The following is a 15,248-nucleotide window of genomic DNA, read 5'->3' on the forward strand; positions in this document are numbered from 1 at the left end:
GTTCTTGTTCTCCTGATTTTTCCACATAATTTAAGAGAAAAGATGCTGAATAAAGAGGGACATCATAGCCTAAGACTGTATTAATTTGACCTTTAATTTTCCCTCCAATACTTCTTTGTTACATTAAAATTCCACCCAGCGGCTGGTGGCCCCATGTCAGTAGGACGGTGGAATCCGCTCCAGGTTTTAGTCTGAACTTTCAGGGAGCTGTCTGAGGAGCGGATTCCATTGCTCCATTGACATGGAGCCATCAGATGCCAGTGGTTCCCCTGCATGTGAAAAAGATCTCCATGTGGTTTCTGACACTTTCAACATGTAGTTGGATATTTTTTGTTCATTTTCTGAATCTGGACTGGAGTAATATACCACCTACTTTCTTCCCCTTATGCTCATGTGTAAAGAAAACACGAGCCTTTTCCCACAGTCATTTATGTTCGGTCAAGGAACTATAAGAACGCTATTCATAAAGGCCGTTGTTCTGGAAGTTATATTTCTTAGCTAAATATACGTTTATATTTTAAGTGTCTGTGTTCTGCTCTGAGTGGATTCTAAGGGAAGTTTACCCAAGACCCATGGGGCGGTGTATACTATCCGGCAGCGTATACTGCTCAGGTAGCAAAATATTTGTGATCTTTATTGTGTACAATTTTATTATGTATGTGTTCAGTTTTATTGTAAGCCGCCCTGAGTGCCCTATTATAGAGTAGAAGGGTGGGATATAAAGATTTTAAATAAATAAATAAATATAAAGGGGGAGAGGGAGGGAGAGGGTCCTTCTTCTCTCAGTAGGTGGTGGTAGCAGCAGGTATTTTATTTTAAGGGAAATCTAGACTCAGCAGAGCACCTCAAGGACTGAACAAATGACCACCTGCATATAGAAGAGCAAGCCTTGCCGAAACACAACTAGCATGGCTTCTGCAAGAAAGTCCTGTCTCACTAACTTATGAGAGTTCTTTGAGAGTGTCAACCAGCACAGAAATAGAGGTGATCTGGCTGACACAGTGTACAAAAAGTGTTTGACAAAGTACCTCACCAAAGACTCCTAAGCTTAGCAGTCATGGAATAAGAGGAGAGGTCCTCTTGTGGATGAGGAACTGGTTAAGCAGCAGGAAGCAGAGAGTAGGAATAAACGGACAGTTCTCCCAATGGGGGGCTGTAGAAAGTGGAGTCCCTCAAGGGTCACATTGGTCAATAACAAAGGTCACTTTCCACAATCCTGGAAGGAAGCCATAGAAAGGACCTAGGACTGAACCCTCCAGCTACAGGCCAATTAGCCTGCTTTCAGTGATTGGAAAGCTTTATGCCATCTATTTAAAGAAGAAACTGTCCAACTGGGTTGAGGAGGAAAACATATTAGGATGGGAACAAGCAGGCTTCAGGAGTGGCAAATCGGTCATGGACCACTGCCTCCTATTAAACCACCTAGCCGAAAAATATCGGAATCAGGTAGGGAGTGGTCTATACGCTGCTTTTATTGACCTGAAGTCGGCGTTTGACTCTATACCAAGGGATATTCTGTGGGCCAAATTGGCTAAAACATCCATTGACAACAGACTGTTGTTTTTGATATATAATCTGCATTTGAACACCTCCCTTCGTGTTCGCTGCGGCCAAAAAGGAGATCTTTCCAATTCAATCACTACGTCAAGAGGGGTCAGACAAGGTTGTGTTCTGGCCCCTCTCCTTTTTAATCTCTTTTTGAATGATCTGGCCCCTAAATGCCTTTCGCCTGACCTTCATCCGCCTAAAATTAGAGGAAGCAGCTGCCCAATCCTACTTTATGCTGACGATGCGGCTCTGCTCTCCTTCTCAAAAGTCGGCCTTAAACGTCTGACTAAGATCTTTATGAACTACTGCTCAGAGAACTCCCTAACGATTAATTTCTCAAAAACCAAAATTTTAGCATTTGTAAAATCTCCCTTAATTTCTAATTGGAAAATTAATGGTCACATTATTGAGCAAGTTAGATCTTATAAGTATTTAGGCATTATATTCCACTCCTCCCTCTCCTGGATTCCACACATACGTGCGGCAGTTGCGATGGCCCGGTCATCAATGAAGAGCATCATAAGATATTACTACAACAATGGGGGCCAACTTATTCCGGCAGCTACCCTGGTGTTCAGAGCCAAAATATTATCCCAACTACTGTATGGTGTCCAACTTTGGATACATGCTTTTAATTCCTCTGTTGAGTCAGTGTTGTCCATTTTTCTACGCCGAGTCTTTGGTGTCCTGAACTGTGTACCAAATGCTGCTTTAAGAATAGAGGTGGGATCAAGCACGGTTGACTGCCAAGCGTGGTCCCTCGCCTTCACCTTTTGGACCAAAATTATTCTTGTATGCCCGTCAGGCTACTTGTCGCTCCTAAGGGACGACGGGTACCTTTCCACCTGGATGAAATGTTTTTTAGATAAGCTGCCTTACCTTGGCCTATCTATAGAATTTCTCTTCTCCCAAGACCCTAGCAAGGCTGGGCAGATTATTAGGTCCCGGCTACAGGACATCGACAGACAATCTACAATGCAAGCTGCAGCTAAAACGTGCTCTCCCCTTCAGCACAAATTGTGCTCCAATTTTATAAAGCACGCTCCCTATCTAGACACTCTAACGAACCCTAAATATCGATTAGCCTTCTCTAAGGCATGATTCAACTGCCTAGAGTCGGCGCTGCTGGAGGGCAGATTTAAGGGTATACTGTGACGCCATTCCCTGGCTCTCCCTGTCAGGTTCCTACCTGCTCGTGGCTACTGCCTTTCACTAGGCACCACCAGGAACTCCACCAGTCCGGACTGTCCTTTTTTATGGTTTCTCTCTCCGCTCTAGCACAGATCTCAATAGATCCCCCTGCTAGGCAGCACCACCAGTCACGTTCTACAACCAATGTTCCCAGAGACCTTGCCAGAGTCTCTCTATCCGGTTACATTCGTGACTGCATGCCTATGCTGTTCCCAACCCCCTTGTATCAATGCAGATAACTCATAACTCGGGGTTGCTCTGGATACTTATAATATTATCTTCTCCTCTTCACCGCTGCCACCATTTGTTACTGTTTCCCTTCAGCCTTGGTTATTACCTTACCCTCCCTTCTGGTCTGTGAAACCCCAGCCAAGGATCAGGCCTTCGGTAAACCAAAATAGTATTTATTAAATAACATTAATAACAAGATAACTTTGATAATGATCTACAAGCTTATGGTTTCATCTATTACTGTGATATTTGACTTATTACTAATCTGAACTCCACCTCCCTCTTTCTCCACACTCTCCTGACATACACCAACTCACACCCACCTCCAAACTCCACCAAAACAACCCACTCACGTCCACCCAGATTCAACTGTCATCCTTCCATTTATACTCTCAGCCATCCAAACACTCAGCCAATCATCCAGCATTCTACTGCTCATTTACTCCCCCCTCCTCTTTCATTCCACTTACCACATATCTTCTATACAAACAGCACTTACCATATATACATTAATACAGGAACATCACATATACCTCTAGCGCAACGCTTATGTCTGTGTAAGGAAGGACATGTAGAATCCCTTTCCCATGTTCTATTTGACTGCCCGTTATATGCTGGGGAAAGGGTCCGATATATTACACCTCTCATCCCAAAGTTCCCTAATAGATCTCCAGAACAGCTGATGATACGGTTGCTATCTGGTAAGGACAGTACCCATTTGATTTCAGTTGCTAAGTATTTCTATGCAGCTCAGTGTAAACGATCGTTATTTGCCTCTAACTCCTCTCTGTAGATTTAATACTATTTTAGTTTCAGTCCTTATTTTAGCTAATTTGCCATATTGTCTGTAAAAAAAATTTAATCTCTTTTGACAGGTCGTTGACCGTAATAAAGAATGTCTGTCTGTCTGTCTGGAGTCCCTCAAGGATTGGTATTGGGACCTGTACTTTTCAACTTGTTCATTAATGACCTAGAATTAGGAGTGAGCAGTGAAGTGGCCAAGTTTGCTGACGACACTAAATTGTTCAGGGTTGTTAAAACAAAAAGGGATTGCGAAGAGCTCCAAAAAGACCTCTCCAAACTGAGTGAATGGGCAGGAAAATGGCAAATGCAATTCAATATAAACAAGTGTAAAATTATGCATATTGGAGCAAAAAATCTTAATTTCACATATACGCTCATGGGGTCTGAACTGGCGGTGACCGACCAGGAGAGAGACCTCGGGGTCGTAGTGGACAGCACGATGAAAATGTCGACCCAGTGTGCGGCAGCTGTGAAAAAGGCAAATTCCATGCTAGCAATCATTAGGAAAGGTATTGAAAATAAAACTGCTGATATCATAATGTTGTTGTATAAATCTATGGTGCGGCCGCATTTGGAATACTGTGTACAGTTCTGGTCGCCTCACCGCAAAAAGGATATTCTAGAGCTGGAAAAGGTTTAGAAAAGGGCAGCCAATATGGTCAAAGGGATGGAGCCACGCCCTTGTGAGGAAGGCTTGCATCATTTGGGGCTCTTTAGTTTAGAGAAACTGCAAGTCAGAGGTGATAGGAGTGTATAAAATTATGCTTGGCATGGAGAAAGTGGATACAGAAAAGCTTCTCTCTCTCTCTCTCTTAACACTAGAATTTGTGGACATCCAGTGAAGCTGAATGTTGGACGATTCGGGACAGACAAAATAAAGTCCTTTTGCACATGGCGCATAGTTAAACTATGGAATTCACTCCCACAAGAAGCATTGGCCACCAACTTGGATGGGTTTAAAGGAGGATTAGACAGATTCATGGAGGATCAGGCTATCAGCAGCTACTAGCCATGATGGCTATGCTCTGATCCCACAGTTGGAGGCAGAATGCTTCCAAATACCAGTTACCGGCAACCGTAGGAGGGGAGAGCTGCGCTTGCACTCAAGTCCTGCTTGCAAGCTTCCCATGAGGCATCTGGCTGGCCACTGTGAGAACAGGATGCTGGACTAGATGGGCCCCTGTTGGCCTGATCCAGTGGCCAGGCTCTCCTTATGTTCTTAACTGGGCAGGGAGAGGCCCTTGCAAGGGGCCCTGGGAACTTCACCACTTCCCATAAAAACATCCTAAAAACATCCAAAAATAATGGAATAATATAAGTGAAGCCCTGAATCACCCAGAAATTTAGAGACTGGAACTTTAAAGGGAAAGGACACCCAACAAAGTGGTAATTATCTTTCTTACATTTTAAGTTTCCTGACCTAACATAACCCCACAGTGTCCCTGCCAATTAGCATCCTTTCCAAATTTGCTCAGACAATGTTTTGCCTTTTCTGTTCTGGTAAGGATCAAACAGTACTGAAGATTTTGGGGGGTTATGGTCCAGTTCAGCCTATGGCCATACTACCTTGAACACATCCAATCTCGGAAGCTAAGCAGGGTCAGGCCTGGTTAGTACTTGGATGGGACACCGCCTGGGAATACTAGATGCCGTAGGCTTAGAGGAAGGCAATGGAAAACCACCTCTGAATGCCTCTTACCATGAAAACCCTATGAATATATCAAAAAAGATTCATAGGGTAACCATAAGTTGTAATTGACCTGAAGACATATAACAATGACGGTCTAGTTCAGGGCTGGGGAATCACAGGTGTGAGGAGCCAAATGTGGCCCTCTGGACTTCTCCAACATGCCCTCGGGACTATCCCTAGGCCACCCATCCCTTTTCCCAGGCCAAACCTGTCACCAGCCCTGCCCTGCTCTGTCCTTGAGGGGTTTTGCCTGGCTGGAAAGGGTTCATGAGAAGCGATCACGCTTGCCTGGATGGTGGAGAGGGGGTGTGTGTGCTCATAGAAACCTCTGGCTTCTGCATGGCTGGAAGATATAATTCTTGCCTTTTCACATTAGGCTATCTGTTTCACCACCACTTCTGTCTCCACCAGTTTTCCCTCTGGCCCTCTCTGCCACGGACATCCTGCCCCCCACCCCCACCCCAGTTCATCCATTTTGCCCTTTCCTTTTTGATATTGTCCTTGTCTTTCTGCAGCTGAACGGTTGGGCCTACCCTGCATCTCTCTCTGGGGCTGGTGCCAGTCTGGCTAGGGCACTCCAGGGCAGGCACTCAAGGAAACTACGGTGCCTAACATGCGGTGCTTTGGAGGAATCAAAACAATGCTCCCCGCGATGTGTGCCCCACTGCAGGCTGGATTATGTAGTCTCTGAAAAGGCAGACCAGCCCCTGCAGAAGCAATCCTCAAATTCTAACCAGAATCCGGGAGGTCTAAAGCCTAGTTGACAATGTCACTGCTTTGCCACGGGCGGGGGGCAGGGGCGAAAAGGGACAAACACACTTCCGTGGTGTTCAGATTTCCCATCTCTGTCCTGCCAGCACCAGCTGATACACTTCTGCAAAACTCTGACTCAGCTGAGCTAGGGATGTAGGTCATGGAGACAGCCAGCATGAAGAGAGACTTACTTCCCCGGCTTGGCACCCCCTCCGACTCTCTCTCTGTCCCTACCCCCACCCCACCCCCACCCCACCCCTCTGGATTCCCAGCAGCAATGCCAGAAGAACAGCCTTCACCACATCTCACTCTGGCTTCACTTCCCACATTCACATGCAGGCCTGCCAGGGCTGCACACCAGTGGTCGGGTGAGGAAATGGCACTCTGCACCTGCTCAGAAACGCTCTCTCCGTTATTCACTTCACATGTCCCAGGACGAAGTCCTTCCTAGGGCAAAGCGCACTGCCTGAGTCACTTCCTCTGACTGACGTTAAAAACTTGTTTGGCTGAGTCACGCTAAGGACCTATTTAGTCCACGACATTTTGGCTGGTTAGACAATGTGGGAGCGTAGGTAGCTGCCTTAAATGAGTCAGACCATTAGTCCATGTAGCTTGATATTGTCTACACTGACTGCCAGCAGCTCTCCAAAATTTCAGACCAGAATCTTCCCAAGTCTGGCCTCAAGATGCTGAGGGTTGAACCTGGGACCGTCTGCGTACAAAGCAGAATTGAACTCTGTCATTGAACTATGGCGTTTCCTTGCTGGATCCCAAAAACTCACATATATCCCAGGCACCCCTTGGTGCCTGCTCCCAGCTTCTGGCAGACTGCCTCTGAACATAGAGGTTCCATTAATGGCCACTGATAAATCCATCATTCGTGAATGTTGCAGTGCTAAAAAATGTGCTTGTGCTTCTTACTTATCGCTCATCACCCACACTTCTCTTAAAGTTACACATAATTGGCATAACAAGTTTCCCTAGCACACAAATTGCAATATTCAGCTCCTGTGAAAAATACACTCCTGACTATATATGTATTGCTACTGAGATTACTGTGTGGCTTGTGTTGCTGTGAATATCATTAGCAAGAGGTGAGAGGGTTAGTGAACTGACTGGTGGGAAGGGATTTGGCTACACTGCCCCCCCCAACACATACACTGCGGACCCTCTACTATCTTGTTAACGTTTGAAAGATTAAAAAACCATTTAATTATTTGAAAGCTGAGACCTCCTCTTGCTGTGGAGCACACATCTAGCCTCATTTATAATTTTGGATGGGATGGGATGGGGTGGGGTGGGGTGGGGTGGGAAGAAGAGTCGCTTGGCTATCCATCTCCTCCATTGTCACATACAGATATGGAAAGGGCACTTGCAATATTACTGTGCAAAGCAAGGTGCTGTTGGGACATGTTTTAACCAATCATGCTCTTGTCATAGAATCACAAAATAGTAGAATTGGAAGGGGCCTATAAGGACAGATGGCTGTCCAGCTGCCTCTTGAATGCCTCCAGTGTCTCTCTAGGTCATTGGTTCCATTGTCGTATGGCTCTAACAGTTAGGACGTTTCCCCTGATGTTTCTTTAGTGGTTACTGTTCAGCAAGGCTATACATCCTTCTCTCATGATTTTGTTAGAGCAGAATAAAAGATAACTTCTGTGGGGTACTGCTCCCCATTTCTCCCCATTAAAATGATGATGTTAATATTGCTCCAACATAACACTTTTAACAAGAGTTAATTTAAAAATACATAGAATCATAGAATAGTAGAGTTGGAAGGGGCCTATAAGGCCATCAAGTCCAACCCCCTGCTCAATGCAGGAATCCAAATCAAAGCATTCCCAACAGATGGCTGTCCAGCTGCCTCTTGAATGTCTCCAGTGTCGGAGAGCCCACTACCTCCCTAGGTCATTGGTTCCATTGTCATACCGCTCTCACAGTTAGGAAGTTTTCCTGATGTTCAGCTGAAATCTGGTTTCCTGCAACTTGAGCCCATTATTCCGTGTCCTGCACTCTGGGATGATCGAGAAGAGATCCCGGCCCTCCTCTGTGTGGCAACCTTTCAAGTACTTGAAGAGTGCTATCCTATCTCCCCTCAGTCTTCTCTTCTTAAGGAAAAACATCCCCAGTTCTTTCAGTCTCTCCTCATAGGGCTTGGTTTCCAGTACCCTGAACATTCTTGTTGCCCTCCTCTGAACCTGTTCCAGTTTGTCTGCATCCTTCTTGAAGTGCGGAGACCAGAACTGGACACAGTATTCAAGAGGAGGCCTAACCAGTGCCGAATAGAGGGGAACTAATACTTCACGCGATTTGGAAACTAGACTTCTGTTAACACAGCCTAACATAGCATTTGTCAAAAGAAGCCAGCATCCATCCCAAAGAACAAGAAATGGTGACACTTCTCCCTTGCTACCATTATTAGTACACACACAAGGCGCCCGCAGTAGGCATGGTGAAAATGGTGAGCAGCACTCATAGCCACCTCCACCCTCCCACCAGCAACAGAGAACTCAGGCTCCCCGTCACTCACCCGGACGTCAGCCTCTTGCATTGACCCACTGCAATGTGGTCCCAGATCACAACCCCAGCCTCCCTCCCTCCAGCACACACGGACTGTCACTGACAGGCTAAGGCAGGCAGCCAAGTGCACACCAGGAAGGGCTGGGCCAGCCTTGCACCACCCTGGAATGTCAGCAATGCATAATTTGCCGCAAATATGACTTCAGCCTGTGCCAAATGAGGCGCAGGGAACATCAAAACAACCACTCTAGGAGGGCTCCCGGCAGTGCTCAGTTTAGAAGCACAGACAGCCGCCTGCCCTTAGCTTAAATCTCCCCAAGTTTTATTTACTGCATTTGGGTACATGGTCAAGGCTTATGAAATTATGCATGGTGTGGAGACAGAGAAGATGTTCTCCCTTGCACATGGAATAGACCAAAACTCACTGCTCCCGATCAAGTGAATGGACAGGAGATTCAGGCCAGGCGAAAGAAAGGCCGTCTCCCTGCTCACAATGGTGTCCTTCAGCAGCCGTTCCATCGGAGGGCGACGTGAGGCACCAAGACCCCTTGACCTGGCCCCCCCACCGGCCATGCCCCAGACAGAAATCTGGACGCTGCATTTTGGACCGACTGAAGCTTCCAAGTTGTCTTGAAGGGCAGTCCAACGTAGAGAGCATTGCAATTATCCAGTCTGGAAGTTGCCGGAGCATGGAGCACTGTGGCCAAGTCATCTCTGTCCAAAAGGGGCTGAAGCTGGCAAACCAGCCAGAGCTGGACTAAGGCACTCCTGGCCACCAAGGCCACCTGAGCCTCCAGTGACAATGCTGGATCCAGGAGTGCCCCAAGCTAGGAACCTGCTCCTTCCAAGGGAGTGCAACTCTCTCCAGAACAGGCCGTCTCCCCACCTCCCGGACATGAGAACACTGGACACATAACACCTCTGTCTTTTCAGGATTCAGCTGCAGTTTATTGGTCCACATTTAGTCCACCTCCACCTCCAAGCACCGGTCTAACACCTCAGCCACCCCTCCTGATTCAGATGGAATGGAGAGGTAGAACTGGGTGTCATCTGTGTATTGATGGCACCTTGCTCCAAATCTCCTGATGACAGCTCCCAGTGGCTTCATGTAGGTGTTAACTCTCATGCGGGGCAAGATGGAACCCTGCAGAACAGCACAGGAGAATTCCCATGGCGCTGAACAGTCATCTCCCATAACTAGGTTGTTGAAGTGGCTCTGATAAAGCCACTTCAAAACCATGTGGGCCAGAGAGGTTTGAAATCTTAAGAATCATTTTACACACACACACACACAGGGTCTGCATTGCTTGTGGGCAAGGAGCCCTCCCTCTGTGATAAGACACAGCTATGGTACTCTGCACATGACTCTTGGCTAAGGAGAAAACCGGTACCTGGAGCAAGTGTCATTTGGGGGGGGGGGGCAGAGCTTGGAAAAGTTACTTTTTTGAACTACAACTCCCATCAGCCCAATCCAGTGGCCTGGCCATGCTGGCTGGGGCTGATGGGAGTTGTAGTTCAAAAAAGTAACTTTCCCAAGCTCTGGGGGAGGGATGTCTGCAGCCCCACTGAACCAGCCCGGAGAGAGAGGGGGGTCATCCTTTGCCTCAGCCCTTCTGCGGGGATTGTCCTTGAGTGGAAGAGAGCGAGGGAGGCAGGGAGGAGGAGGGACGGAGCCAGCTCTAGGCTTCTGGAAGAGGATATGGACAGAGTCCCAGGCAGCCTTTGGGCCAGAGAGGACAAGGCTGTTGTTGGCACAGCCTCCTCTGTATTGCTGGGATGGAGCCAAGCCACACCGTTGCTATGGTGACCACATCCACACGCCTGGCCTGTAGAGACCCTGGGACTTGTGCCAAGTGTTGCCGTGGCAACTTTTCCCGGAGGCTTCTGCCTGTAATGCAGAGTTGGCCACCAGAACAGGGCAACTGGCCACCAGAGCCCGCTTACCTGCCCCCACGCTCTTTCCCTCTGTGAGTAAAAAGAATGCTCCGTTTCCAGACTCCTGCCCAATGAAGCCTCTGCGGAGGAAGCGCATTTTGCTCCCTGTGGAGAAGCCTTTGGCTTCCTCTTTTCCCAGCGTGAGAAAGTGGAAGGCAGGGTAGCCAATGGCTGAAGGAAAGGCCTCCAGTGTGAGACCTCCATGCCACTCTTGGAGCCACAGTCCATTCTGGAGCAGGGCTGGCCCTTTTGTTGAGTTGATCAGACGGACTATTCTTAGACGTATAGGAATGGACATACTCTCGAGTTACGTGGAACTTGTTTGTCAAGCAAAATGGAATATTTATTCAAAGCATTTTTAGTCTGTCTCTCTACAGCTTAACGGAGCATACAACATTCACAAACATCACCAATATGGATTTTTAAAACCTAAAAAAAAGCCTGTTGCATTTTAAAACTTATTCATCCCACATAATTTTGGACGCCACAATATCAACGGATACTATTGAAAGCTAATAATAGCAAGCTAATTCACAGCTAGACAGAACACAAAGTTGGTAACCAACGAAACTATTTTAAGAAGAGTGCTTATAGATACGCTGTTGGCCCGACAGAGCAAGCGGCGATGAACTTGACCAGCTAATTAAGAAGTTGCGTGTTTTTAAACTGACATGTTCAGGAACAGGTGCTATGGCTGGGCGTAGGAAACAAAAATAGGAATGGAAGTGAGCATCTGGCCGGGGGTCTATCTGTCGCTCAGCACCACAGAATCACCAGCAGTAAGGCCCACGATGAAAGAAAACAGGCCAGAAATTTCCCTTCGAAAGCACTTACATTCCCTGTATTTCATGCAGATGTCCCTCCTTTGGTCAACAAGCAACAGGCCTAAGAGTCACTCTGCTCCACATCTCGACCCCTGCCTGAATCAATGGCAGGTGGGATAGACTGTGTACACCCACACGCATGCACACACAGATATACCCCTGCTTCCACTGCAGGGAGGAGCAGGGCTGAGCTTGGGAGCCAGACCAGAGGTTCTGCTGCCTGGCCCAGGCAAGGCCATATCTCACACTGTGCAAGAGCCAGGAGCTCAACGCAAGGGATCAAGCATGGCCCTGTTTATAGAGCATACGGAGACAAGGTGTCCGAGGGCTGGGAGTTCAGAGCACCACCCAGTCTGCAATATAACCACATCCCCCGCAGGCAGGAGAGGCAGCTTCATGTCCAGGATCCAGGGAAAGAGGTGGGAGGGTTTTTAAAAAGTAGATTTTCCAGCTGCACAAATTCCCCATCAGACACTCCACACCAAGAACACTGAAAGCTCAAGGAACACAAAGCGGCAACAGGAGTTTGATCCACCTGCTTGTGGGAATGCCCGCAGGGTGCCCAAGGCAGATCATTTGGCTCTTCCTCTCCCTCTCCCCGCCGACCCCCCCAAGTGTTACAGTTGTTCTGTAGTTGTTGAGTTTAAATAATTGCCAGATTTAAAGACCGAGAAGAGAGAGGGTCTCCTGAAAGCTCAGCTGGCCTGCTGACATGTCCCCGCACAGAAGTGTTCTCCTGAAGTGTGTGATGAGCCTTTTAAAGTGTTGAGTTCTAGGGCATCCTCCTAGTGGCCTCATGAGAGTTTTTCTGGGGCTGGAAAATGCCTTCCTTCTCTCCTGGCAGGCTGCTGCAAGCCTCATTACTGGGAGCGTGCTCCTCCATTAAACCCAGGCGGGTGATGCTCCCAGGCTGCCTTCCTGGCAGAAGAGGGCAGGTGCCCAAGTTAGCAAAGTCTGTGCAACTCCTGCAAATACACAATCACATTCTGCCATCCCAAAACCAGATTAAATTATTGCACAGTCAGTTGTCACTGATGGGGTGAAGCACACCTTCTGCCTTGGTTGTCTGTCTTTGCAACATCACAGGCTGCCATGGGAAAAGGAAGGGAATTAATTGCAGTGTGGGGTGGCTGGGGTTGACCTTACGGAAGAGCCAGCTTGGTTTCTGAAGTGCAGAGTTCAAGGAGACTGTTGATAACTTGGGGAAAGTTCTTTGGAGACATACAGAGATGCATGAGATATAAAATCCTGTAGTAAGAGGCATGAGAACTTAATATATTTTGCTTGGATAAAAGATTATTTTCAGGTCAGGGAGATGTGCCTGGGACTGTTTTTCAAAGCATTCTCTGAAAAGGATTATGCCATTCCCCTCCTTTTCATAAACAATTATTGATCAAGGTTAGCCCAATAATCAATGGTTTTAAACTGCAGCACTGCTAGAAGGGGGCAGAACAGACAGAGAAGAGCTGTGGACACAGCCCATGGCTCGGATTTGTATGATGCAGCAGGCTGCAATTCAGTCCCCAGGATCTTGGATAGCTGAGCTGGGCATGACCTCTGTCAGAGTCCTTGGAGGGCTGCTGTTAAGAGTAGAGAACACTGGCCTACATCCTAGTGCAATATAAGGCAGTTTTGTATATTCATCAGCATCAAAAATAATTTCATTGAATTTGGGATGCTGCTCTAACAAGATGAGGGTTCCAATAAAGCATGCAACCCTCTTTCATTACTAGACTTTTTGAGTTTCCTAACCATTCAGCAACAGGCGCATCTGCCAAGAGGAGTTGTGGAATCTTGTCCCTAAAAACAATGTGATGGTTTTGCAATGGCCTGGATAAGGGCTAATAAATGGTGGCTGAATCCTGAGAAGACAGAGGCCCTACGGACGGGCAATTCCCAGGTCTGGGGGTTGGGCTGTGTACCATCTCTGGGTGGGTTGCACTCCCTTTGAAGAAGCAGGTGCATTATTTGCTCCAAGATCCATTACATCATCCTGAAGGGCCGTAGCTCAGTGCAAGAGCATCTGCAGAAGGTCCCAGCTTTGGTCCCCAATGGCATCTCCAGGTGCAGCTGGGAGAAACCCGTCTGAAAACCTGGAGAGCCACTGCCAGTCAGTGTAGACAATACTGAGCTGGATGGACAAAGGGTCTGGCTCAGTATAAAGCACTTCCCTGTGTTGTAATGGTGGAATGGAGAAAGCCAGTGGGACACGGTTATCCCTGGATATAAACTTATAGCAGCAGGACAGAGCAGGACATATTGGAGGTGCTGTCGCTCTATACGTGAAAGAGGGTTGAGAGTCCAGCAAGCTTTGTTGTTGTTATGTACCTTCAAGTTGATCACGACTTATGACGACCCTGTGAATCAGTGACCTCCAAGAGCATCTGTCATGGACCACCCTGTTCAGATCTTGTAAGTTCAGGTCTGTGGCTTCCTTTATGGAATCAATCCATCTCTTGTTTGGCCTTCCTCTTTTTCTACTGTTTTCCCCAGCATTATTGTCTTTTCTAATGAATCATGTCTTCTCATTAAGTGTCCAAAGTATGATAACCTCAGTTTCATCATTTTAGCTTATAGTGATAGTTCTGGTTTAATTTGTTCTAATACCCAATTATTTGTCTTTTTCACAGTCCATGGTATCTGCAAAGCACCAGCTTTATTACACATCTCAAACAAGGACTGTGCCCAGCCTATATTGTTGCTGTGTGTACTGTTTCCTGAAGAGAGAAGATCTGGTGGAGAAATAAATAGCTTTTAATTTACCTTATGAGGGTAAAGGGGTAGATGAATTACGGGTAACACTAATCACTTATAATAACCAAGAGCCTGTGAGAGAAGAGACCCCAGAAGGGTGCTCAAGTAATCCTGCCTATGTGGAGTATTTAAGAAAGAAGTACGTGGGTTGGAATGTTGAAGAATGTTGTGATGATTACCAAATTGCCTGATCCTTGGCTGGGTTTCAGTGTCCTGTATACTGAGTCTGCTGCTCTGACTAGCAGGAGCTCTCCAGGGCCCAGGAAGAAAAAAGGTCTTTCCATCAACTGCCACCTGACCTTATGAACTGGCGAGGAGATGCCAGGACCTGCATCTGGGACCTTCTGCATATCTTATCAAGATGTTTTGTTTTAATATATGTCAAAATCTTTATGATGTTGTAGGGTGTTTTTAGTGTTTTTGTTTGCCGCCATGGGCTCCTACGAAGAGGAAGGGCAGGATATGGGCAGGATATAAATGAAACACATCAATGAATACATGTGGGCTCTCTACCATTTTATTTATTTATTTATAGAATTTATTAGTCGCCCATCTGGCTGGCTGTCCAGCCACTCTGGGTGACGTACAACATAGGCATTTAATACCTAGACATTGACAATCTAAAAACAATGAAGATAAAATCTAGCCCACCCCAAAATCCTGCCTGAAGAGCCAGGTCTTCAAGGCCCGGCGGAAACTCATCATAGAAGGGGCATGGCGGAGATCATTTGGGAGGGAGTTCCACAGGGTGGGGGCCACAATTGAAAAAGCCCTCTCTCTAGTCCTCACCAGTTTGGGTGTTTTGACTGATGGGATGGAGAGAAGGTCTTTTGAGGTTGATCTTGGAGGGCGGCATAGCTGATGATGGTGGAGGCACTCCTTTAGATAGACTGGGCCGAAACCATATAGGGTTTTAAAGGTCAAAACCAACACCTTGAATTGGGCCCAGTAAGCAACTGGTAACCAGTGCAGCTCTTTTAGCTCTGGAGTGATATGAT

General features: G+C 47.1%; 1 protein-coding gene and 1 pseudogene across 1 annotated transcript in view; one reads left to right on the forward strand and one right to left on the reverse strand.

Annotated features, from left to right (window-relative positions):
- The window catches only part of RUSC2 (RUN and SH3 domain containing 2), a 64,550-nt gene extending 55,729 nt beyond the window's left edge, over positions 1 to 8,821 (reverse strand). The window contains exon 1 of the mRNA XM_061612670.1: positions 8,748 to 8,821. The gene's annotated coding sequence lies outside the window, so the exon portion shown is untranslated. The remainder of the gene's footprint in view (positions 1 to 8,747) is intronic.
- Positions 5,324 to 5,432, forward strand: LOC133375871 (5S ribosomal RNA; annotated as a pseudogene).
- Positions 8,822 to 15,248: the final 6,427 nt, after the last annotated feature.

The sequence above is a fragment of the Rhineura floridana genome, chromosome 1, assembly GCF_030035675.1.
Source record: "Rhineura floridana isolate rRhiFlo1 chromosome 1, rRhiFlo1.hap2, whole genome shotgun sequence".
Taxonomy (NCBI): domain Eukaryota; kingdom Metazoa; phylum Chordata; class Lepidosauria; order Squamata; family Rhineuridae; genus Rhineura; species Rhineura floridana.